Source organism: Dermacentor silvarum, chromosome 3, assembly GCF_013339745.2.
Source record: "Dermacentor silvarum isolate Dsil-2018 chromosome 3, BIME_Dsil_1.4, whole genome shotgun sequence".
Classification (NCBI taxonomy): domain Eukaryota; kingdom Metazoa; phylum Arthropoda; class Arachnida; order Ixodida; family Ixodidae; genus Dermacentor; species Dermacentor silvarum.
In genome coordinates, this window is record NC_051156.1 from 6048913 (window position 1) to 6073600 (window position 24688).

Here is a 24688-nt window from a genome sequence, read left to right on the forward strand (position 1 = left end):
AGACCGAAGGGTACGGTGATGGTGGTCTTGGGAATGTCATCTTCAGCGACCGGTAGTTGATAGGCGCGAACGAGATTGATCTTAGAAAAGATCGTCACACCGCGCAACGCTATTGTGAAGTCCTGAATGTTCGGCAGAGGGTAGTGATCAGGAACTGTAACATTTAGTGCCCGGTACTCGCCGCATAGGCGCCAGTCTCCAGTCTTCTTAGGCACCATGTGAAGTGGTGATGCCCAATTACTGGAGGAAAGGTGGACGATGGCAACTTGCAGCATATGTTCGAACTCCGCGCGAGCGATCTTGAGTTTCGAAAGGGACAAACACTGCGGTCTGAAGAAGACCGCAGTGGTGGGCCGGAGGTGATGATGTGATGGTACACCTCATGTTGCACCGGTTGCGTCCAGACAGGCAGGCCCGTCAAAGTGGGAAAGTCGCGTAGGAGCGCGGCGAAAGGTTCGTCCAACATGGCTGAAATAGGCGCGATCGCCGATGTGCCTGATTATGGGATGATTTGCTGGAACTACGGCTGCGTGGGCGAAGAGATGACGTGCGGCGATGTTCTGCTGTACAGATGGTGCGTTCCAGGCACTCACACAACGAGTCGAGCGAAGATTGCGCTGCTGAAGAGCAGGGAAGGGTTTGCAGGGTGGTTGTATTGTCACCCGGAGACAATGTCGAGGCTGCGATGGTTGGGGTGGCTAGTTATTTATTTACAAATACTTCAATCCCGTAACGTATTTCAGTATATCCATGACTTCCATGAGTTTGTCGGCCAAAGCGGCAAGTAGGGTAAGATCCATGGCAGAGGCTGTCACCAGGACCATCTGCACGTTAGCCGGGAGTCGCTGCAAAAACAATTCGCGCTACAGCGTGTCGTCGATGGAATCGCGTTGTCTCCGAGCAGCTGCCTTATTCGGCGAAGAAGTTGACTAGGGCGTCGGTCACCGAGTTCTTCAGCGGACAGAAGCTGCTGGATGCGAGAACTCCGTGAAGCTGCTGTGCGCTGTAGCAGGGCTGCTTTGAGATCGTCATAGGCGGGGGTAGACAATGGGGCGTTCAACAAATCTACTTAGTCGATGGCTGCGGGCGAGAGCGCTGCAACGGCGTAATGAAACTTTGAGGCCTGAGAGCGGATACCAGCGACTTGAAATTGCGATTCGGCCTTAAGAAACCACGCCGAAGGATGCTGGTCCCATTACTGTGGGAGGCAGACAGCGTTGGCCGAACAGGAGGGCTAACCGCGTTCCTGAGAAGGTTTCTGGCTTTGAGCTCTCGTAGCGTTAGTCTGGTCCATGGTCGTCTCTACCACAGGAGCGTATGACATTATCACGTCAGAGGTCACTAAACTATGGCGACGAGCGATCACGTAGGCCGGTAAAGTCTCGGGCTCTCGCGGTGGAGAAAAAACCGACACTCCATCTCTTAGCGTAGCATTTTTTAATCTGTCTCGGAACGCTATCCTCTGTGCCGGTGCGTGCCAGCCGCTCGTGCCTCGTGTAGACGCGAACGTCTACGTAATTTTCATGCGACGCCATTGCTGCTGCCGCTACAACTCTAACTTCTTTCTCTCCAACAAACTCACAACATATGATGAATCTGATATCTCTATTTATCTGACAGTTACTTGAGAAATGGTAAATCGCAGCTGAGGAGTCGTTAGATGTCGCACATGGCAGTTGTCTTCATTGGAGAGGAAACATTCCTTTGTAAGGGGTAATATAGCACCTGGTATACTTACACGAAGTCTTTATAATTACTTTTCTTGTATGTTAGCTTTGTGTGAACGTATAGCACTATATTGTATACACACTTTCTATTTATTTCTGTTAATTTACTCCTACCTCTACACTCATTTCCTTTTGCAACGTGGGTAAAAAATAATTAATGTACGAAAACACTAACCTTCAGGCCATGAGAAGCACATCGCCCTATCTCTTCGCAGATTTGGCCAACCGGTGACTGAAAGCACCATCTCTACGAATACGTAAGCTAAGACAACAAAGTGCAATCAATATGGAACCGATTTTGGGTTACTAAATTTCAAATCGCTTTTTGAGGTATCCAGTCTCGTATTTCATCCTTATGTCGTTAAGTTTGTCATATCGGCTTGTAACCTAACCTATCATGTTCAGTTACAATATCGGCTACTAATGCATAAACTTTTCAGCATCCGGTGCAAAAAGCAGTGGTTTTTTATACCTGCACAGGTCAGTTTTTCGTTTCATCGACTGTTTAATTTGCGACGACCACAGCCAAGTGTTTATTAATCTACGGACGTCACTTTCAACATGCGGCAACTGCAACACAGTGTCCGTGTATATCTGCATGGACCTCCTACATGTTCTGTATGTGGTAGAGCCCCATGCCAAGAACCAATACCTCTTGCTCCAAAACCGACCTCTACAGAACTCAGAAACTAACTGTGGTGTCGATGCGTACCTCTTGATGATGTAGAACCCTGACTGCTACCTCTTCTTTATTTCCCCCCTTAACTCCCTCTCTCCCGCTCTGTAGGGCAGAAAACCGGATACGTGTCTGGTTGACCTCTCTTCCTTTCTGTGTGTCAGACTCTCTCTCAGTTACGAATCGCCTTTCTATACCAAAAGGTAATGGCATCTCTACAGCGCAGTTCGGCAGTGTATGAAATAGAACTGCTTGCCTCCACGCTGGCTATGTGGCTCCAGTCTGCGTAGGCGAACGCGTGGAGTCCTCTGGTGGCCCCTTCCAAGGCCAGGGCCCTTAGTAGCAGCATGGTGGTGGTTGCGACGTGCAGGGCCAGCATCACGTAGAAGAACTGCATGAAACGCGGGAGTACCAACAAATAGGGCCTGTGAGATAACCACGCAGCGCAGCTGTGAAGATATTGGTTTTGTAGCTGATGAATCTGTCAGTAGCGCACGAATGGTGCCAGTGTATATATATATATGCTAACGTGGGCGTATGCTTGTTTTTCGATAGATTTCGAGGCTGCCTTGAACTAGACTGAGGAGTGAATACAGCTGCAGAAATTGCTGACTAGCCTGTACAGTACTAAGAGTTTCGCCGTATCTACACGACGACGCAACTTGTTCTTTTAAGTACGACTATCGTGCAGCACTTTTTCTCAGCGCACCCTTCGAACATATGATTGACACATCGTAGACTGATATTGGAGACTGACACCGCGAAGGTGCCTTGCGATGCCGCAGGATGTCCTTAAACATATGCTCGTGATTTTTGTTGGTGTAAGAGAAAGTTCCAGGTAAGAGTACGCTCTAAGAGTGCTGCAAAACACCAGTGAAGCATTCGAACTCCAGCCCAAAGAGCGGAGCTCACTTCATAACGCGGATGCCAAAGATTCTAACCGCTGTCTACTATGGCACAAATATCTACAAATGAACACATCAGGACTGGATCACTCAGCTTCACCAGGATGTAAAGACACACATTGAAATACTCAAAACAGCCGCCGCCACTCCTTGCAACGACGATAACTTGCTCCCCATGTAGGACGCCCGGCGTTGAGTGCCGAAACGTGGGAAAAGGCAACGATTAAATCGCAAGATCTAACAGGTGAATCGCCCTACTCACACAAGAGGCTGCCAAATACGCCACCACGCCATGCAGAGAAAATTGGCTATCCCTCTGCCAGCCACAGCTTGAGAGGAATGCCGAGTACTTCCAATACGTGTAAGTTGCTGAGGTACCTAATCAACCCGGCCAGCATCAAAACGGAATCGAACCACAACATGACCCGAGTAATCCACCAATTACCAGGCCAAGAGGCGAACTTCCTTTTGACACTCAAAGCCCAGCACTTCCTCACACAACTATCGGAACCTCTGCCACCCGACACTGGCAGCCCAAACAAGCTCCTAGATCAGCACATTCATCTGGCATTCTACATGAAGTAACAGTGGTAGTAATGGGTTTGAGACGCCACACAGCCCTGGAAATGGACCTCTTTGTCAATATTGACACCCCCTCGCTACTAGAGCTTACCGCTCATCTGGACAAAGTATAGAGGGAAGAGAGCCTTCCCGTAGACTGGCAATCGGCGGAGGTCCATCTCATACCAAAGCCAGGCAAGCCCCCGGCCATTGATAACCTACTGCCTATATCCTTCACTTGATGCGTGGGGAAGCTCCTAAAGCATATCTTTCTCAACCGACTACGACCATTCCCGGAGGACTCGGGGAAACTTCAAACAACGATGTTAGGATTCTGTCTACAGATCTCATCACGTGACATCCGACATCAGTTGTAAGCGGAAGTGATTGTACAAGCGACGCGCAACTCCCCCAATGCTATCCTCGCCTTCCATCTTAGGGGGGCGTTCGATAACGTCAAGAATACAGCAATACTACCCAGAGGCTAAATACACTGGGCTGTAGGCTGAGGACGCATTACTGCATCAGGGTATTCCTCACAGTTAGAATCAACATCATCATCAGCCTATATTTTTATGTCCCTCTCCCTGCGATCTCCAATTACCCCTGTCTTGCGCTAGCGTATTCTAACTTGCGCCTGCAAATTTCCAAACTTCATCATCCTATCTGTTAGAAAAGGCGCCCTAAATGTCAGGGACCTAAGCCACAAATCCCTTCCTACTGGGTGGGCGCGGCACACCGCAAGACGCAGTGTTATCCTCTCTCCTGATTAATATAGCCCTAGTAGTTCTTCCGCCGCTCCTCGATAACCTCCCGGGGATCCGGCATGAGCTATACGTGCACGAAATTACTATCTGGTAGGCCACAGGCTCAGTCGGAGCAATGGGGAGCCGCTTGCATGAAGTGGCAGACGTGGTGAGCAACTATGATAAGTCATGTGGCCTCAGCTGCGCTCTCCAAAAGTCGGAGCTATTTCTGGTCTCACCACGAAAGAAACGTGCACCCGAGTCCCGACTCACCCGCTATCAACAGACAGCTGGAGGGAAACACCGTCGTCCCGTGTCATAGCTTGAAGATACTGGGAATGGTTTTCATGTCGGATCGCAGCAACAAAATATTAATCAACAAGCTTAAGAATACAACAGCCCAAGTTACGACTTGTGCAAGCCTTCGCCGTCCTTGTCTCGTTTAACTTACGGTGGTACATGTGGACTACTCAACGCAACGAATTCAAGAAAATCGACACAATGACCAGAAAGGCATACAAGCACGCAATGGGTATGCCGAAGAGTACAGTGCCGTCCACTGCTCTGAAAAGCGCGTGAACGGCCAGGCTTTGCTCTGAGAGATGACTATTGGCGGCGGTTGCTGGGTTCGAGATAGCGTGCCCAGGAGCATGTTATGCTTAATAAACATGCATACTTGCGCGTGTTGCATTTAACCAGAGGTGAGGTTCATAAGCGCCTTTGTTATCTCGAACAGTCCGTGAGCTCGCTTCATTTGTTGCGAAAGGACCGGCGCGCGTTATCAGCTCATATGCTGCATTTTATGGCATTTGCGGTGGCGCAAGCACGCTCAGACCGAGTGCAGATTAGGGTAAACAAATGCGCTTTTCAGCGTCGCCACTCGTCAAACGCAGTTCTGCATGTCTATTAGGCCGCGCATGCTCCTCTGCCCTCGGCACACTGCCTTGGACCCAGCAACTGTAGAGCATAGTCGGCCGCTCGCGTGCTCTACACAGCAGTGAACTGCACTGTACGTCCACAGAAGGCCTACTCCGGCTAAGAGTGCAAAATGCGGCCGAGGAGCTGATCGAGGCTCATCTATCCACCCAGCGAAGAAGGCTGGTGGTCATTCCTCTCACGCCTGGGACTCTCTGCCCCGTTCAGCCTCAGACTAAGCTTACCCCATGCCATCATGACCAACATCGCCGTACCTCGCAACGTGCACTCAGTTCAGCACGTGCAGCGAAAGGAGGCCCGGAACCCGGGCCATGCACAAGCAATACGGGAGTCAACTCTCTACAGCCTACATCGATGCGGGGTCTTACCCTAGATGTGCAACCAGAACAGCCACCGTAACGTGAACAAAGAACATCGGAGTAGCATTAAATTCCTCAGAAATAATCCCCTGTAAGCCAAGGAAACGACCATAGCACTTGCGCTCCCCGAAACGGAGGTTGAAGTCACAGTGACCTACTCTCAACAGGCGTGTCGCTGCTTCACTAGCGGCATAATTCATACCAGCATGCTCATAATCGTCAATAAAAAAAAATTGTAAACTCGGCAGTAATGCAGTTCCACTCAACGTGACAGATGGCGAAGGGCGGAGCAGTGATTCGCCGGTGTTTCCCTTGTGTTTTCCTCGCCTTCCATATATTTACCTGTTTATCTGTTTCATTTTATCTCTTTATTAATCTTTAATTTGTTTATCTTATTTTATCCTGTGTTTATCTTGTGTTTAGCTATTCTTTTCACGATGTTTGGATTAGCTTGCCTGCGCTGGCGAGCACCTTCAGCTTCTCTGGCGCGCACCGCTTGAGCAGGCCTGCGTCGGCGCTGTCTTTCACGGGCGAGCGCCCGCTGTCGCTCCAGGCGTGCTTGCTGCTCGGCGTCCATGTCGGGAAACAGCGTTCCGGAGCGTGGGAACGGCTCTCTTTCAGCGTGCTCTAGCGGAATCTTTCCACTTATGAGGCTGTGGCGCCCTCTCTTGACTAGTTTCTTATCAGCTTGGCGTTTTCGCGTGTTCATTCTGGATGGATTTACATGAATTTTTTTTTTCAAAAATTAAATCTGTCCCTTGCATAAGACAATGAATGGCTCACACCCCCTTAAGCAATGGCTCATACCTACGTAAACGCGGCCTCTCCATTACGACGACAGAACACAAGTGAAATTCTGCGCTGGAATGATTAGCGGCCACGCAGCCAGCTGTAGAAGCAGGCAACGACAATGAACGCGGGAGCAGTTGCACGAGCGCGTGCCGACCACCTGTGCATATAAAACCCCGTTTTTAAGGGAGCGTATGATGAACCGACAGTGGCTGATTCGGTTAGCGCGGTGGTCTCGCAACCCGTAGGTCAGTGGTCGAATCCGCAGCAAGACGAGTAATTTTTATTTTCGCGCGGCTTGAGAGTGGGGTCACACCTTATGTTGTGCGTGACACCCACCCACGAGGGACGACATCCCGAGCCCATAAGGTGTCCCGCACTTAAATGTCGCCAACACGCCGAGTCATGCTCATGTGGGCGCCCGCTCCCCAGGGCATTCCTCGCAACGCGATATCCCCGACCTCGTGCTTCGAGAACATACATGCCATCCCGACGCGGGGGATTCAGAGTCCAAGTGCATGCACCCCTGTACTCTCGTACCAAGACGTCACACATTACAAGATGACCCACAGAACATACCCTCACCCACACAAGTCACTACCTAGAGAGCAGGAGAGATTCATCCGAGCTCTGCAAGTCAATACTTCTAGAGCTCCACCCAACCCAACCAGAAATCACTTCATAGCCCCTACGCAATTCTCCTCGCAATGCCACTTCAGCGGAGAACCCAGGTCCCTTAGGTATATAGTCAGGGGCTGCAGACAGGCACCACGAAAACCTCCAAAGCCTTATCACACCAACGAGCTTTGGGAGAGAGCCTTGGCCAGCACTGACTTCGAGGATCAGAACGGCTGATCGCGATCGCCCAGGACGTGGCCCAAGCTCAAGAAATTCTGGAATGAGGATGCCCCTCCGAAGCTACATCCACATAATAAAGATGTTTAATCTCTCTCTCTCTTTCTTTCGAGTATGGTGCTCCTTTGGCACTCCTTTCGCTGAACCACGTTCTAGCATGTCCCACGCACATACAAATTCTCGTGTGTAGCGCCATTTGTCACTGACGTCAGGAAAACGCAAGTGCGCGGAATGGACAACCAATAACAATAAATATAAAATAACCCATTTTCTAAAAAAAACGGCTAGAGGATCTGGTAAAGAGATAGTATGTCAAAGTGAACGCGGAAAAAAGGTAACTTTTTTTCTGGATGGAAGGCGCCGAGAAGTGCGGACGTGCATTCTTCGGCTCTTGCTTTCATCAATGTTTTCGGCCGGATTTCCGAATAGGACTCACGACTACTGTGTATTTATCGGCGCAGCAAGTCGCAAGGAACCTACTGATATCGGACTTTTATCGGTAGGTGGCCTTTTCACCATTTTGTGCGTTTGTGATCTTTCGACCACGGCGAGGCGACGCGGGTAGGCCTAGGCCTAACCCCAGTGAAGTGGGGCGCGATGTCCAAAGTACAGATGGTTGAAGGGGTGGAAATCACCCACGAAGTACCGAATAGGTCAGGATGGACCATGGCGTTACGAAGAAACAACAACAAGCAACAAGAAGACACTACCCGACCAGACAAGGCGGCGGCCTCGTCTCGTCGGGTATTGCATCACACTTTGGCGGGAAGGGCAACAGCCGCACCACCGCAACGCAGGGCGTATCGAGACGCCTCGCGGCCGCTTCAAGGCTTCGACTCCTGAGGGACACTATACGCATCATTATCAGACCGAGGGATGGCCTGAATGTAACAAAGGTCAGCCAAATACGTTTCGCGCAAGTCCTGGCTATGGCGGCAGCCTTGGCTCCGGTAGAAACGAAGGACGATATCATCTGCTCCAACACAGCTCAAAACATCTTTGAGGTTAGCACGCCGCACAAGAAGAACGCAGATGCCTTCCCAGGGGTTCGACAAGTTCGGCTGAGCGAAGGAACGTACAAGGTGTCGGCTTACATAGCTGCCCGGATAGCACGTGCAAATGAGTCATACGAGGAGTCGACGCCGATATCGACAACGCCCCACTCCAAACGCTGATCCTTATTCACCGAAACCCTGGGGTCCGGGAGGCTCGAAGAATCAAGACCACAACCACGGTAGTCGTGCTTTTCGACGACGTGAGAGTGCCAAACTACGACTTGTGTGACGCCAGCATGTTTCGCTGCACGTTAAACAGACGGCAAACGGATGTTTGTTACGGGTGTGGAGGCATCGGGCATAGAGCAGATGTTTGCCATAACCCAAACAAGAGGGTGTGCCGAAGCTGCCGAACAACATCTCCAGTGGAAGGACATCAGTGCATACCAAAATGTTCATTTTGCGGTGGACAAAATCCTACAGCGTACAAAAAATGCAAGGAGCATTTCCAAGTCCCCGCACCGTCATACAAAGGAGGCGGCATTGAAGGCGCGTCAAGAAGACACAAGTGGCTCGGGAGAGCCGATCACGTAATTCCAGCGTGTCAAGTGCGCCCAGACGGGGGCGCTCCGTCACGCCAGCTGCGTGTCGACGCAGTCTCTCGAGGGGGCGCTCCCGTTCCAGAGGGTGCTCCAACTCTTAAGTGCGGATCCAGGAGAGGCCTACCTGGGTGTATCGAGTCAAGCCACAAACAACGACACCCAAAAACGTAACGCAGGCAGAATGGCCAGAGAAAAAGGAAGGACCCCAAGGCAGTAGCGCACCCACGATCTCTGCCAGGGGGGATTAAATTTTATTGCGATAGCAATTATATGGACACTTCAACCGGATTTCTGCCGTCGGCGTCGCCGTCGCCGTCGCCGTGAGGTTCCGTATCGATTCCAAGGGCGATAAAATCGTCGCCGCGCGCCGTATGCGCGAGCGAAAGCGCGCGGAGGACGCGCGCTATCACGGAGGGCGAACGCACGGCGGAAAGCAAACGCGACCGTCCCGCGAAAGGCCGTTGGGGTATGGGAGGGAGAGAGGCGGGGCGGCGCTGTGCTCCGGCGCTAAAGGCGTATCTTACCACTCAATCTCCCACGCGAAAGCAAGAAACGGGAAGAGGGGGGGAGGGGGGGGGGCAGCTTCTCCTCTGCCAACAACTTCTCTACCCGGCGGTCGCCCGCACCGTCTCTTATCTCCACACGGCTCTGACCTTTGTATGGGCTGTGCATTTGCCGCTCAGTTTCCGTTGAAGCGATAGACCGCGCGAACTTGCGCTTGCTGCCAGCGTTTTGGCAGTCGTTGGCTGCGGCCATTCAGTGTGATCTATTCATGTTTGCTTGTGCGCGCTGACACCACGATTGTTAATTCAGTTAGTAAGTCAATGTGTCCAAGTTTATGCAGCCGATAAAACTACTATCCCTACTCCGAATAGCACTCTACTAATTTGCTATCGCAATGGATGCTTCGCCTTTCGGGCGAAACTGCGACATTTTTTTGGAAGCAAGCACTTTGCATAATGTGCAATTTCCTTGCTTTATCGCGAGGAATCCAAAGCAAATAAAATGCCTAATAATTATAATAATGACACCAAGCATGATGACTATGTTCATTTCTTCAGCATTTTACTCAAAGTAATTTAAGAGTGCATGAACAAATACAAGTCAGTGATGGCTGGAAATACTAATGAATTGGTAACTGGGCAGTGGAATTATCCCAGTTTGCAAGGGCGGAAGACTCCCCTACAATAGCTTATTAAGTCACAGGCGGTCACACCGCACGTATTATTATTACAGGAAACTTTGTGTGAGTCTCCGTTCTTGGCGGGCTATCCATCTGTTGCGGGGCGGGATGAGAACAAACGAGGGATAACCACACTAGTTAGTATGAAATGCTCTTTCCAGGAGCATAGAATGCATCTCAGCAGATCCAGGGCTGAGGCACACCTCGGGACTATCCAAGCTACTAGGGCGAAGAGGTGGGGGAGCTGGGTGTCCCCTTTACAGAGGCTGAGATCGGAGAGGCTTAAATAACCTAAATGGCCCCTCTGCCTCGGTGCCCGATGGTATTTTCAACCAGCTCCTTCGAAACCTGGATGATAAGTCCGTCACGAAGTTGACGGAAGAAGTCAACAAGATATGGGAATCGGGCACGGTTCCCGAGTCCTGGAAGACTGCTTCGGTGGTACTCATTACTAAGCCAGGGAAACCTCTAGCCCCGGAAAACCTGCGCCCGATATCGCTCACCTCTTGTATGGGCAAGGTTGCAGAACACGCTGTTCTCAATAGTCAAAGTATATCGAGGGCTGGGAACTATTTCCCTACAATATGGAAGGTTTTAGACCCGCAGTCTCCTCACAAGATGTGATGCCTCTCATGAAACGCCGAAGCATCGACTGCAGAACTACATATATTAGGGGAATACTCGTCCTGGATCTGGCTAAAGTCTTTGGGAATATCTCACATAGATTTATACTTGAGGCGGTCTCGGAGCTAAACTTGGGACGCAGATTCAAGTCATATATGTTAGATCCTTTCTTAACGATAGAGTTGCTACCATCAAAATTGGGCAAATTAAATGTGATGAGTTCGAGTTGGGGGCAAGAGCTAGGGACCCCGCAAGGCGCAGTAATCTCCCCTCTCTTCTTTAACATGCGGGGACACTCGGAGCGCCTATCCTCCGAGCAAGACATTGGCCATGCCTTATACGCAGACGGCATCACGATTTGGTGTCCAGGTGGATCAGACGCGGACGTTGAACATGCACTAAAAGAAACACTAAATGTAACGGAATAATTATTAACTGAAACAGGGCTTAGCCTCTCTCCTACCTAGTCTGGGTTATTGCTGTACAGGCCGGCGAGACAAGGCGTTAGGGGTTTGTTTCCGATGGAACAGATACCTATTGCCTTACACACGAAGGATGGTAAGGCTATTCCTCGAGTCAACTCGATCAGCATATTGGGCCTGTTACTGGACGCCAGAGGCGGTAATACAAAGACAATTACCCATAACAGCTTCAAAATGGAGATTATGCTCCGGCTCATCTCTAGAATCTCGAATCGAAAAGGGGGATTCGGAGAGAACAATCGCCTCAGTATATATCACGCGTTCCTGATGAGCCACATCATTTATGTGGCATCAGCCCTAAATTTGACTAAGACAGAAAGGAACAAAATACAGGCTCATGTGGAAGAGCATTAGAAGAGTACTGGGATTACCAGTCACTACTAGGGCAGAGAAGCTTATGCAGCTGGGCATGCATATTACAGTCTTGGAGGTAATAGAGGCGCAAAGAACAGCACAAATTGTCAGGCTATCCACATCCAAAGCCGGCAAACGTTTACTAGACGCAGTCAACTTAACTCCAAGCTTAATTAACGATAACGAGGAATCACTCTCGGAAACAATCCGAGCGGCATTCGCGGTTAGTCCTTTTCCTGGGAATGTTCACCCACAGTATAACATTGGGCGACGCAAGGCTCGCGCCCGGGCTATTTCAAAGACAGTCGCAGATACCCAAGCTTGTAATCATTCGTAGATGCGACCCAATATGGGCATACCAGCCACTTTGTTTCGGCAGTAGTTGATAAGAACGGTACACTTATTAACGCGGCTTCTGTCCGTCACATCTCCATCGATGTAGCAGAACCGATAGCCATAGCTTTGGCAATGAGGTACCCTCCAAGTCCCAATATATACACAGACTCTCGTGCGGCCATACGTGCGTTTGCGTCGGGTTCGGTCTCCCGAGAGGCTGCGGCCATTCTTAGAAAAAGGAATGGTTACTGGTTTTCACCTCATTACATGGTTTCCGGCCCACATGGGTCTGAATATTCTTGCAAATCCTCCAACCCCAATGAGCTTGCTCATAACCATGCGCGAGATCTTGCCCGCCGTGGCGGTATGTAAAACTTTTGGGGGGTCAGACAAAATTAAGCACAGCGATCCGTTACTTACTTTCCACGAAATAGTTTCTCACGACCAGTTAGAGGGGAGGAGTTTTCCACTACCGCATCCTAAGCTTAACAGGTCTCATCGTCGTCTTTTAGAATGCTCCAAACGGGCTCCTTTCCTTCGAGGGGCTTTCCAAGTCGCATCGCCCCAAATATAGAACCACACTGTCCCGATTGTGATGTGCATTTCTCTACATTGGCTTACACGCTCTGGCAATGTCATGCATTACGTAACGCACCGTTCAACAAAGAAGCGGACTGGGACAATGCCCTTGAAAGCGGCGTACTCTCGGTTCAACTTCAGGCTGTCCAGAGAGCCTGCGAAAGAGCGGATGACCACGGTCTTGCTGCCCCTACGTGGACGCAGCCAGCGACTACTACAGACCTCCCACAGGGGGTCCTCACGTAGTTCCTCAGGACCAAACAAAATTCTTGTCTGTCTGTCTTCTTACTGGAGTGATTTTGTTCCGTAAGTTTGCAAGGTTCCCACGGCTAGCCTGTTTTTTTTTCCCTTCAAATGATTACTCATGCCTTTAGCAGATGCGGTCTTTTGTAGCATTTTATTCTTTATATGTGTTTATGTATTTGTTTCCTCCATTCACCTGTTCGTTTGATATCGTGTATGTTTCTGCCCTTGATATACCAGGGGCTGGTACGTGTTCAAGCGCAATGTTTGACTTTATGGGAGTGAAAGTCCAGTCAGGCACTGTTGCCTTTCACGCTCCTCCTATAAGTGCGTAGATTGTCGCACACTCGAATGAATTTCAATTTAAAATAAGTCGACCACGTAGTCATCCCATTTATGAATCCCGAAGCCTAAGGTTTATGGCGACATAATTTATGACTTGGCTCGGAATCAAAAGTGACCCGATAAAATCTCAGAAGGCATTATATTTTATTTCGCCTGTAAGCGTTCGTTAAAGATCAAATGAGGGACGTGAGACGCACGTTCTTGAGCCTGATGAAACCACCGTGGGCAAGCGCGAACACCAGGGCCCAGATAGCAGCCATCGACAGCAGAGGCTGTGCCCGGATGTAGTCGAACGTGTGCTCCACCCAACTCTGCTGACGTCGGCTGCGAAAATGAATGAATAAGAATACTGGCAAGAATGTTGCCTTGAATACGAGCAAAATCGCAAGTAACTGATTTCCCGAGAAAGCACAAGGGCGCACAGACATTCGTTCCATTTGAGGGTCTTTCTCGGAACAAAATTGTTCAACACTTTTATTGCTGTCGATGGCCAGCTCATTGTCACCATTCCATCGATGCTATTATCAATTACCACTGAAGAGTACGAAGTCCGAGCTATAGTTCTGACACTTAAGGTGTTGGTGAAGACCATTCGAGGTGTTTTGGACTTTACTTAAAATAGTCGTTACATATTAGACAGTTTTAGTTTAACGTTAGCATAATAGCGGGGTTACGGGAAATAGCGTTGCCGTTCCGCAAACGAACTTTGCAGAGAGTTTTAGTATAGCGTGATAGCGTAGTTTACTTGCGAAACGCTATTCCATTACGCTTTGAATTTCGCATACATAGGGTACCTAATTCTATATGTGTGTGTGCATCCGAAAAGTGCGATAGGCAGCGCAATGGTAGCCAGGGGCGCGTTGTATTTTTACCTCCCATGTCCGCCGATCTGCAGTGAAACAGACAAGCCGTACAAGCTGTCAACCGTAGCCTACGAAGTCTTCCCATCTCAGCGGCTATATGCTGTCTTCACGATTATCTTTCGATTTTACCGATACGTGGGCCTCGCCATCTCAGAGAAAATTTGTCTCGTTAGGCTTAGGCGCGTTCAAAACCAGAAGCGATTTCAAAAATTCCTCAAGGTTAGCCATAACAGCGGCATGAGACTAAGCGAAAGCGGTTTACGCAGTCATTTGCTACGAACAAAGTGAATTCTACAAAAACAACGCCAAATTCAGTTCTAAGCGGGCGTCCCGGACCACCGCCATGTTTTACGTAAACTACGTAAACCACGCAAAGACGGTACCGTTAAATCTGAGAAATAGCATGCGTACGGTAAACTGTATGGGTCGGTTAGCGTTCTGCGCATGCGTATTTCGATCCCGCTATTCCGGTAAGCCCGCTATTACAGTAAACACGCTAAACTAAAACTGTCTATTAACGCGATAGCTTTTAGGGCCCCGTGTCGCAGAAAATCCGGCGTCGGCGCTGGCATTGCCACCCGCGGCCGAGAAAATGAGCCTCAACCACGCAGGTCCTCGACATATATTTTACCACTAAAGTTGCTCACACTTTGTCTTGCATTCTTTATTATTCTTTGTTATTCCCCGGAATTTTGAGAGTAACAGCCCACAAACAATTGTCATGAAACAAAACACCGATCGCGCATGCCTTTTATGCAAATCTTCTTAGGCTGAAATACTAAAGGTACAAGCAATAAAAGAAGGCCGGCCCACGAAAGAGGCCGCGTTTCTACCAGAAAGCGCGCCTTCGTGCATAGCGTTCACCGCCAGCGTTTCCCGGTAAACGTTACGGTTACATAGGCTGCAGTTGCCGGGAAGTGTGAGAAACAGTCAAGGATCTTGGAATGCTATCGCGTTCCACTTTTGAAGGCGAAGCTTAAGCGTCCTCAATTTTTTGTGTTGTTGGCTGCGGACAAAAAAGAAATATAGTAGCGAAGACTTTGGATCAACCGAACTCTATCTACTAGGCTTCCTGTTTGCCTGTACCTCGGATAATGGGAGCAGCGTTTTCTTGAGCTTCTACTAAACGGAGCTGCCGCGAAAGACTCGAATGAGTCAGTATCAGGTTTGTCTGATCACGCGACATTTACACGGCAATTATATTCAGGAGTAGTTAGTTTACAATCATTAAGAAAGAGCGAAAACTAACATTCATGGCACCGAGAACGAATAAATGAATTTTCATTTTTTGATTGCCGCATGGGAGGCCTTAAGATCTCCTAGACCGGTCGTCAGCCTTTTAGGTGCGCGAGGAATCTCGGTGCAAAAGACACTGACAATTTGTGTTTGGACGGCTCAAGCTCTTGTTGTACTCCAGCCAAGCGATAAAATATATTTTTTTTAATATTCACATCAGTGTAGGTGAATAAATGAACTGTTTTAAAAGAGAAAACCAGAACGAGACATTAGCAACGTTTCCTAACACAACAATTTGTTCGCGGTCCTGTCCGTGTCTTGTTTTAAGTTTTTTTTCTGACCAGCTTGGTTAAATATCTGCAACGTGCAAATAACTAGCCTCTGTCCTGGCAGTGCTATTTACCTAATTGACCCTACGCACAATACCGAAACGAAGCTTCGCCTAAACCATGGAACATTCGGCCCCCACCCCCACCCCTCCTCTTCTGCAAGATTGGTTTTGCACGAACCTTGCGATATTTTAACTTGCATGTTGATTGGACATTTGTAATAACATAACATTTGGCATGGATGCTTCCCTAGTTCGGTGTGAAGAAAACTTGCTGTAATCCACACACATGCGGCTAAACTTTGGGAGGACACTTATATATGCTACGCCTGTAACAGTGGAACACGATAGCATTCAAATTTCCCGGAGTCCTCCTCACGCTTCCCGGCAACTGCAGCTTATGAAACTGTAATGCTTTAATGTGTTAGCATTCTTTGCTGAGCACCCAAGCCCTGTCACACGAGAGGTGTAATGCCATGTATCTACACAAAATTCGTAATTTTCAAGAACATTTAATCATTGTGCTAGTGTAAATGTAGACTATTGGTAGCTTTTAAGCAACAAAAACAATTTAAAGTAATAAAATAAAATAAAATAAAAAGAGAATAGCCATAGAGGTACATAAGGCTCCTTATAAACTGTATGGGGAAGCTTATAGTAGGGGTGGGCCAACTTAAATTAAGAGGTGGCCCAACTGGTAATTTGCAGGGGCCAAACCTAAATTTGGGAGTGGGCTAACTTAGATTTGGGGCTGGGCCAACTTAAATTTTGGGTCAGCCAACTTGAAATGTGGGGTTGCCTAAATTAGGTTTGTTAGTGGGCCAACTTGAAATTCGAGGGTGGCCTAACTTAAATTTGGCCATGGGTAAGCTGAAACTTTGAGGGGGGGGCAACTTAAAATTTCGCGGTAGGTCCACTTAAATTTCGGAGTTGGCCAACTTGAAGTGTGGGGGTGTGTCAAGTTAAATTTGTGGGGCAACTTGAAATTTGGGGGTGGTCTGACCCAAAATTGAGTGTGAGCACGGTGTAAGATATATATATATATATATATATATATATATATATATATGTCTTACACGGTGGTTGCGGGCCAACCTGATATTTTGGGGTGGTCCTATGTCCAATTAAATGCTGCTGAACGCCCTTTGAGTTATGAACACTTGACGGGCAAGCAAGCGCGTTGAGACGCTTGGCACGTTTTCATTGGGCCTTACTGAGGCCCAATTAGAACGCATGCGAAGCTAGCGTACTCAAGGAACGCACCCATAACACATAAAGCCCCTATATAAAAAAGTAGCGACACTCTCCTCCTCCACCTTCCCTCCTCCTCGATTCTCCTCTCTTGCGCGCTCGCTCCTCGACCGTGGCGCCGCCTACACCGCTCGAGCGTAGCAGACGACCTTTCGCAGAGTGAATGCGCGCTTAGCAAGGCGGTGCGTTTGAGCGTTTGCGTTTGCTTTCTAGCTTCGAGTAACTTCGTGTACAGCATAGAATTTCTGTAAGGAGGGTTATATAAATTCAGTGACGGCAGGTTTTCGTTTATTCCTGTTTTGAAAACTTCTTTTAAGTACCTAAACGAGCGCCAACGCCGTACCATGACGACCCCGAATGTATCGCGTGCGCTACAATTAGGTACGTTAACATTTGTCAAGCGCGTGTCGCAAGATATTGTTGCGAATTGGTGTAAATAATAAGTTTGTGATCGAATGTCAACATCTTGGCCTCCAGCAAGCCCTCGGTAACCTAAATAATCCGCACCGTCCATACCATGTCAATTCGCGACGCGTATCAGATGACGTAAAAAGGCTGATAGAGGACACAAACAATCGCTGCTCTGAAGGTTCGATGGGGCATTACAAGCTACAAAGCTGCCTACATGCGTGCTTGCCAATCTTATAAGCACGCGCCAAGGCTCGGGGTGGGCGCTGGTCCTATTATGTTTCTAGTGCCTCATACTCGACAGAATTTTGCGCGGTCGGTCATCCAGTCGGGACTCTGCGTACATAGAAAATGAAATCACTTTTTTAGCATTCGCTCGCGAAGCGGGAAGGCGGTAACAGCGCTTTACTCAGTCTCAAACTAGAGCATAGTGAGCTTACGTTCAGTAAATTATTTTTTTAGGTTTGTGACTTGTCACGTTAGCTCGTCCGTTCACGAAGTGACGTACTTGTCGCGAACAGAGTTGCATTAAGGTGCATGCTTTGGGAACGGTTGCGAGAGGGTGACCGCACGTTTTCTTTGCGAGTGCTCCACCGCCGCTTCTTAAAATTCACACACTTTAAAGCTCACGCGAATTAGCATGTATGTACGTCTCAAAGACCTTTGATGCTGTCATTTGGCGACGAACGCACCCTGTAACTCAATTTTGGTAGAGTACGCACGTTTTTCATCGGTGCCTTTGTATCGCTTATCAACCGCGCTACCGCCAATGACAAACACCAACGAAAGAGGCAAACAAAGCTGTTCGCTATAAAGAGCTAGGGCTATTAAGTAACCACAATTACGATGAAGAGTTGCTTTCCTAAGATGACTTTTTACACTCGACCCTTTAATTTTATCAAAAGGACTGCGCAGAATCTTAAAAAAAGTTCCGGAATCAAGTTTCGGAATGACGTTCTCGCACGCAGCCTCGCGTGCCCGCGAATGCAAGCCTGTAGGCGTACAAAACGATTAAGCGCGCCGACTACACGTCCAAATACACCAAAGTACACGTACTCGCAAATTACCTCGCATAGTCGTGTGGAGAGTGTTGGTCTGAAGTTCTTCCTGCCAATTCGATGAATCCACGTCTTTCTTCTTAACCCGTCGCGCTTACCGGACGGTATCGAGAAGAGTCGCTTGCCTTTGCTAGAAGTATTTTGGCATCCAAAGGCGCAGCAAGCCATGGTTATGGAAAATGCCTTGAAGCGACGTCGCACTTGCCACAAAACTTAGTTTAACGCATTCTCAAACTTAAACAACAAGGAAGAGCAACGGTACCAAAGTGCGCTCCTCGCCAGTCGGTAGACGCTTATCAAGCGAAAATGGCGACGGAGCGTGATCGTAAACAAACGCAGCCAGCGTCCGGCGGCTCGGCGGTCCACGTGATGTCATTAGGCCAATACCAACGCGGCGTCGGCCTCGGACAGGGTGTGCGAGGAGGCGGCGGCATTCTTCAAAGCGTGACGCTACTTTTTTATATAGGGGCTTTAATAACACAGGCTTGCGAGAGCGAGGGTGACGATGCCTCGCGACGGTGCGCTCTCCCCTCACGCAACGCCTCACGCACTACTGCGGCACCTGTTGTAGTACCCTTTTGACCGCTCTGCTCCGCCGAGGCACGCTCGTGCCTAGCGTTTGCGTTGAAAGGGCCTGAAGCGTCGAGAAAATCTGAAAATTGTCTACTAAAGCCTAAATATTCTTTTCCACCGGATAAGCCATGGGCCACGCGCATAAGCTAGAAAAAAAATGTCGCAGTTTCACCCGAAAGGCGAATCATCAATTGCGATAGAAACTCAGAAGAGAGCTATACGGAGTACGGATAGTAGTTTTACCAGCTGTATAAACTTGGACGTGCAGCAGCACCAGCCACGCGCAAACTGTTGTCGACGCCGTCGCCGTTTTTCCCACGTTCGCATCGAACGTACGCGGCGTTGGCGATTGTTGCCAGGGCCTCTGGGGCGGCTCGGAGGTTTTCGACGAGATCAGAACGGGAAACTCGTCGAGCATCATCGGAAGTCTTTACCCCCTTCTCGCCTCGCAACGTTCTTACATAAATACGCATGTGGTGCCGCAGCTAAACGTCGCCTCCCCTCCCCCCTCCCTCCCGTCCCCCCACAGCCTTCCGCGCGACGGAAAAAGTCGCATTCGCTCTCTCTATATGGAAAGGAGGAAATAGGCGCTTAATTCTGCAGCCCTTCAGTGAGCACGGCGCAGAACGCGCGTTTGCTCTCCGCCGTGCGTTACCTCCCCGTGAAAGCGCGCGTCTCTCGCGCCCTTTCACTCGCACATACAGCGTCCAGCGCGCGGCGACGATTTCATCGCCGTTGACGTCATACGGAACCTCACGGCGACAGCGACGGCAGAAATCCTCTTTGAGTGTCCATATAATTGCTATCGCAATAAAATCAAGCAAGCCAAACTAAGCAAAAACGAAGTCACGACCTAGCCAAACAATGCTCACGCATTAGTAGACAATTCTGAGAATTTCAACACTGGCGGCAAACGCTATGCATGAAGGCAAGGTTTAAGTTTCTTTCTTTCTTTCTTTTTTTTGGTGCTGTTTCAAGAAATCAAGCGAGCCGCACCGCTCCTTCTTTTAAAAAGACCTCAAACGGCCGCTTGAAAATGGGTTTGAGTTTAAGCGTAACAGAATTATGTTTTCTCGTATTTAAAATTGCTGTTCGATGTTACCATGGTTCTGTGTAAGTCGGACTTTACGAATTTTCTTACGCATTTTACTTACAGAAATTTAGTTAGTTCAATAACGCCTCTGCGCCACGTAGATGGCATGCGTGGTTGGGGATTAATTAATTAATTACGCTTTCACTAAATACAGCGGTAGCTGATCCAACGGCGGCAGCAGCGACGAGACAAGGATATAGGCAAGCTTCCGTTTCCATCATTGTTAGCTTCATACGGTTGTTATACCAAGGAACCTGATCCCTCTGATGGCTTACTGCATGCCGAGGGTATCGACATGGCCATCCGTGATGTTTTGAGGTAGCACACGAGGCTTTAAGGCTATATCGGTCAGTTGCGTATACTTCACGTATATACTACGTGGCACCTGCAGTTCAACCGCTGCTCGACATGCGCAGCCACGGACTCATGTGGCTAACATTTCCCCCCATGGCTAGGTTTAGTGCATATATATACGAATACCCTTGAAAATGTATGGGGGCAGCCACTAGTTAAATTGGTAGAGCATATCACACGAGTTAGGCGGAGGTTGTGGGCGCGGCACCCAGCCGCGGCAAGCTGCCGTTTCATCCATTTCGCTTTTCCTTTACTAGGAATATACAGCATGCCGCAAATTATTGTCTCATTTGTACTTATTTCTGTACTTCAATAAGGAAAAACGTATGCATCGCTGAAAAGTGCCTCTAGAGGCGGAAGAAGTGCATCACTTCTGACTCTGACTCTGACCCATAACACTTACATCTGTAAATCAGGGAAAACATGCGGAATGCGGGAGATGGATATTCGAGACGATGAGCAACACGAGAACAAGGGCGAGCAGGAGCCAACGTTTCGACAAGTGGACTTGTCTCTTATTTGTAAAGCATGAATTTAACTGCACGAGGGCACCGATGATGACAAAAGCCATTTTGTTATTAAGACGATAGTCGTTTTTGGGCTACCTAAACGCGAAAAACTAGTCTGTGTCTCTGTCTGTCTGCCTCTATTCAACGGCTCGGCCAAGACCGATTCAACCGCCCAGCCAAAACCAACCGAGCTACTAGTACTGGTGCACGGGTTCACACATGTCAACATTATACAGCGCAAAGGAAGCCTCAGGCCTATTTCAGGCAAACTATATGTAAACAGCCGCAATCCGTGGCGTTCACTTAATTAAAAATACACATTGGATTGGTTTTTACGCTTGTAAATTAAAAATTAACGCGTTAGAAATGGTGTCGAAGAGACGCTACGCGTTAAAAAGAAGCCGACTGAAGCCGCGGCTCTGTAGCCGGCTTTAAGCCGACACTAATAAAATGTCCCAATAGATGGCGCGAGAGCAGGACGAACAGCGGGAAATTTGAATTGAATTCAGCGAAACCTCCATTTCATCCATCATGGGAGAAGTGAAGGGGAAGGGAAGAGCCTGAGGGGTGGGAGGGGGCACAAGAGAGGGCGTTACGTATCAGGGGCGGCAGAAGACTATCGTCTTTCGACGTCATTTCCAGCGAAGCAAGCAGATATGTGCCCAATTTTTTTTTCGGAACTCACAAGTCGTAGGTGGGCGCCGGTGTGTACAGGTAGGGCATGCACCCGGCGGCATCGTGGTGGTAGGACTTCGACGGCACCAATACCACCTGGTCGCCGTGCAGCAGAGGCATGCCTTCGCCTAGTGCCATGCGCTGGAACGAGTCCACGAAACGACCGCGCAACAGTCGGCACGGGACCTGCGTGCGTAACCAGACGACACGCGACTGCGGTGACTGCGGAATCGTATGATGTTGTTTTTCACTTTGTACTGCGACTGTCGATCAGAAACTCTAGGCAGAGAAATACACGCAGTCAGCACCTACTAAAGAGGGGCCGTATTCGCTTAACAAGTTACTTTCGGAGACGCCACCTTAGGTACACGTTGTTTGGCAAAGCCAGTGTGAAGTGAATAGAAGTAGTGGCACACTTATGGTTAGAGCTATTATCGCATCGCATAGTTTGACTGCACCAACAGAATGCCCGTGGCTCCAGTGTGGCGTCTCACTGAACGGTACGTCATAATAATCGAAAGCAAAGGAAGAGCTATGAATTGGGCTAGTTAGTGTGCATTCATTTTTTCTTGCGCTAAGTACAGTAGGACGCCTACAGGGATGGAACAGACACTAGAATGAAGCGTCTGTCACTTCGTGTCCGCTTCATTACAGTGTCTCTTCCATCCCTGTGGCAGTCCTACTGTACTTAGCGCAAGAACAAATGAAAGCAAAGGAGTATACCCAAAAAATAACCGGATATAAATACTGCTCCTCGAGCGTGATGAATAGAGGCAAATGCCTTTATTGTTCCTTGCGCTCCTATCGCCCCACTTTGACATATGAGCATGAATTCGAGGTTAAGATGGGCTTTTATAGTGTTTTTATAGTGCCTATAAATGCCTATTTTGGCGTTTGTGCCTAAATGCCTATAAATGTCTATAAATGCCTATTTTCAAAATCGGCGAATATATGAACACTATTTACCCTCAAGTTTTGCTTTCGAGTGCAGTTAGAGATCGTTATTTATGTCACCGGGCAACATTGACTGTTCGGACCTCTATGGGGCTTAACCTAGTCCTCTATTTCAACCAACTTCTGGAAAACAACCGCTAGCAGCAGTAAAATGGGAGGCATCGGCCAGCATATGCCGCCGCGCTGACATTGGCGCGAGCGGTTGGCGAATGCGAAACCGCGGAGAGCCGTCAGGGGAAAGGATAGAGAAGAGAAAAAGAAGGAAGAAAAATGCGATGCGCATGCGGCTTTTGTTTTGTTTGTAATTTACTTTTTAAGGTGTTCACCGCCGTCAAGCGTTCCTTCTCAGCGTACAAGATCATTCTCAATGACAAGAGGCACAATTTTGAATCCGAAATTCTGGAGATTCTTAGACTTTGTCCGCGTGCCCTTTAAACAGATTTCTTCAAACATGTGCACTTCAAGTGGACGGAAGTGTATTTGGCAGTGTTGGAACATTTTGCCTGTACAATTCGGATAATGTCATTGTATATGAGAAAATTGCCAGCGTTGTACCTAAGAGTCCTCAAGTAAATACATGTGAATTTCTTAATAAATCGTTGTCTCTCGCATTTATTATTTATCGGTTTTTGTTGTGTTTTAATTTAACTGCGTCCAATCAGACATAAAGTAGTGCTTTTTTTAATCAGTATTCCCAACTTTCAAGTATTTTGTTTCACGCCTGTTTCACTATATGCGACGCTCAAGTACAGTGGCCGTTGAACATGAATATGAGCAGTGTGCTTGTTGAATTAAGCCAATTCATAGTCATTAGTATAGCAGTGTTATGGGCAAATGCAGGGCTATGTTCAACTGTTGGTGCCTTTGTGCCATCGTACACAATAACGTTTCTTGTTTTTTTTTTTTTTGACGTAGATGCAGATCGCGCACGTCTTCGTTTGAAATAATTTGCATTATTGTAAAGATTTATTGTGCCTATATTTACGACGTTGGAGGCCTAAAACGTTGTTTTGCCTGCCTATTTTTGGCGCCTAAAACGCGCTTTTCTAATGCCTAAAGATCCGGCCTCTAGTGATGACCAGTGGAGACGTACGGCCAGTATTGCGTGGCTATCGGGCTAACGTAGATGTCTTTGAAAAGACTGCCTAATAGAATGCTCAGGCAATGCGAGTTGCAGGATTAACAGCTGACAGTCCAGCAGTGAAAATTAATTTCGCGTGTTCTCGCTAACCATAAATTCCGTTGACATCAGTGCAGGCGCAATTTACGTGCTGCTGTCGAAGGAAATGTGCCATATCGTTAAGGTGTCCACAAGCTACGTACGTCACAATAAGGTCATACTCATCACAACATTTTAAACCAGAGGCGTTGTTAAGCGTCAGAGAATATGGGCTCCTGAGGACGAATGAGCATATTTACACAAATCGCGGCAAGGCCGTCTTGCAAGATTTTGGCAGAACTGATATTGTCAGAAACTTCAATAAAAAGTAAGTTTCATTCCCTTGAGAGCAGCTGAAAAAAAATGAAAGAAGACAAAAACGATAGCTTCGCAGTTGGACTAAACTTTGTTTTGGCCCGGGGCTCTAACAAGAAACCAATTCCCTCATCCAGAGACACTGGTCGCATCATCCATTATACGTGCCCTATCGCACCGATCACGGATATAAAGTTGGTGTCCCATCGAGGTTCGCCACTCTCTTTATTCTAAGAACTGCCAACGAATATAACCACCGTTCCCGCCACCATTGCTGTCATCTCGGACGCCACTAAATTGAAACAATTTGTCACCAATTAACTCCACTCTTCCCAGTAATGCCTTCCCGCCTTGGGACTATTCAGCAAAAAAGAAAAAAAAAGAAGAAAGCTCTTTGTGACGAACGATGAGTTTTTATTTCCTGAGTTGGAATAGTTGCCCAATGGGGATGTCCGGGTACTGCAGCATGAAAAGGCTAAGGTCAAAGCAGCTACGGATTCAAATTTGTACTTTTGGAGCTTTGGCAACGTCTGTCATGTCGTTAGCCACCGTCGAGTGATGTGGCATTCCTGGTAACTACGGAGTCGAATAACCTACAATCAGGAATATACCAAT

At 48.3% G+C, this 24688-nt stretch overlaps 1 pseudogene; it reads right to left on the minus strand.

Annotated features, from left to right (window-relative positions):
* Window positions 1-24688, minus strand: part of LOC119443706 (sodium-dependent acetylcholine transporter-like) — a 42745-nt pseudogene that overhangs the window by 14220 nt on the left and 3837 nt on the right.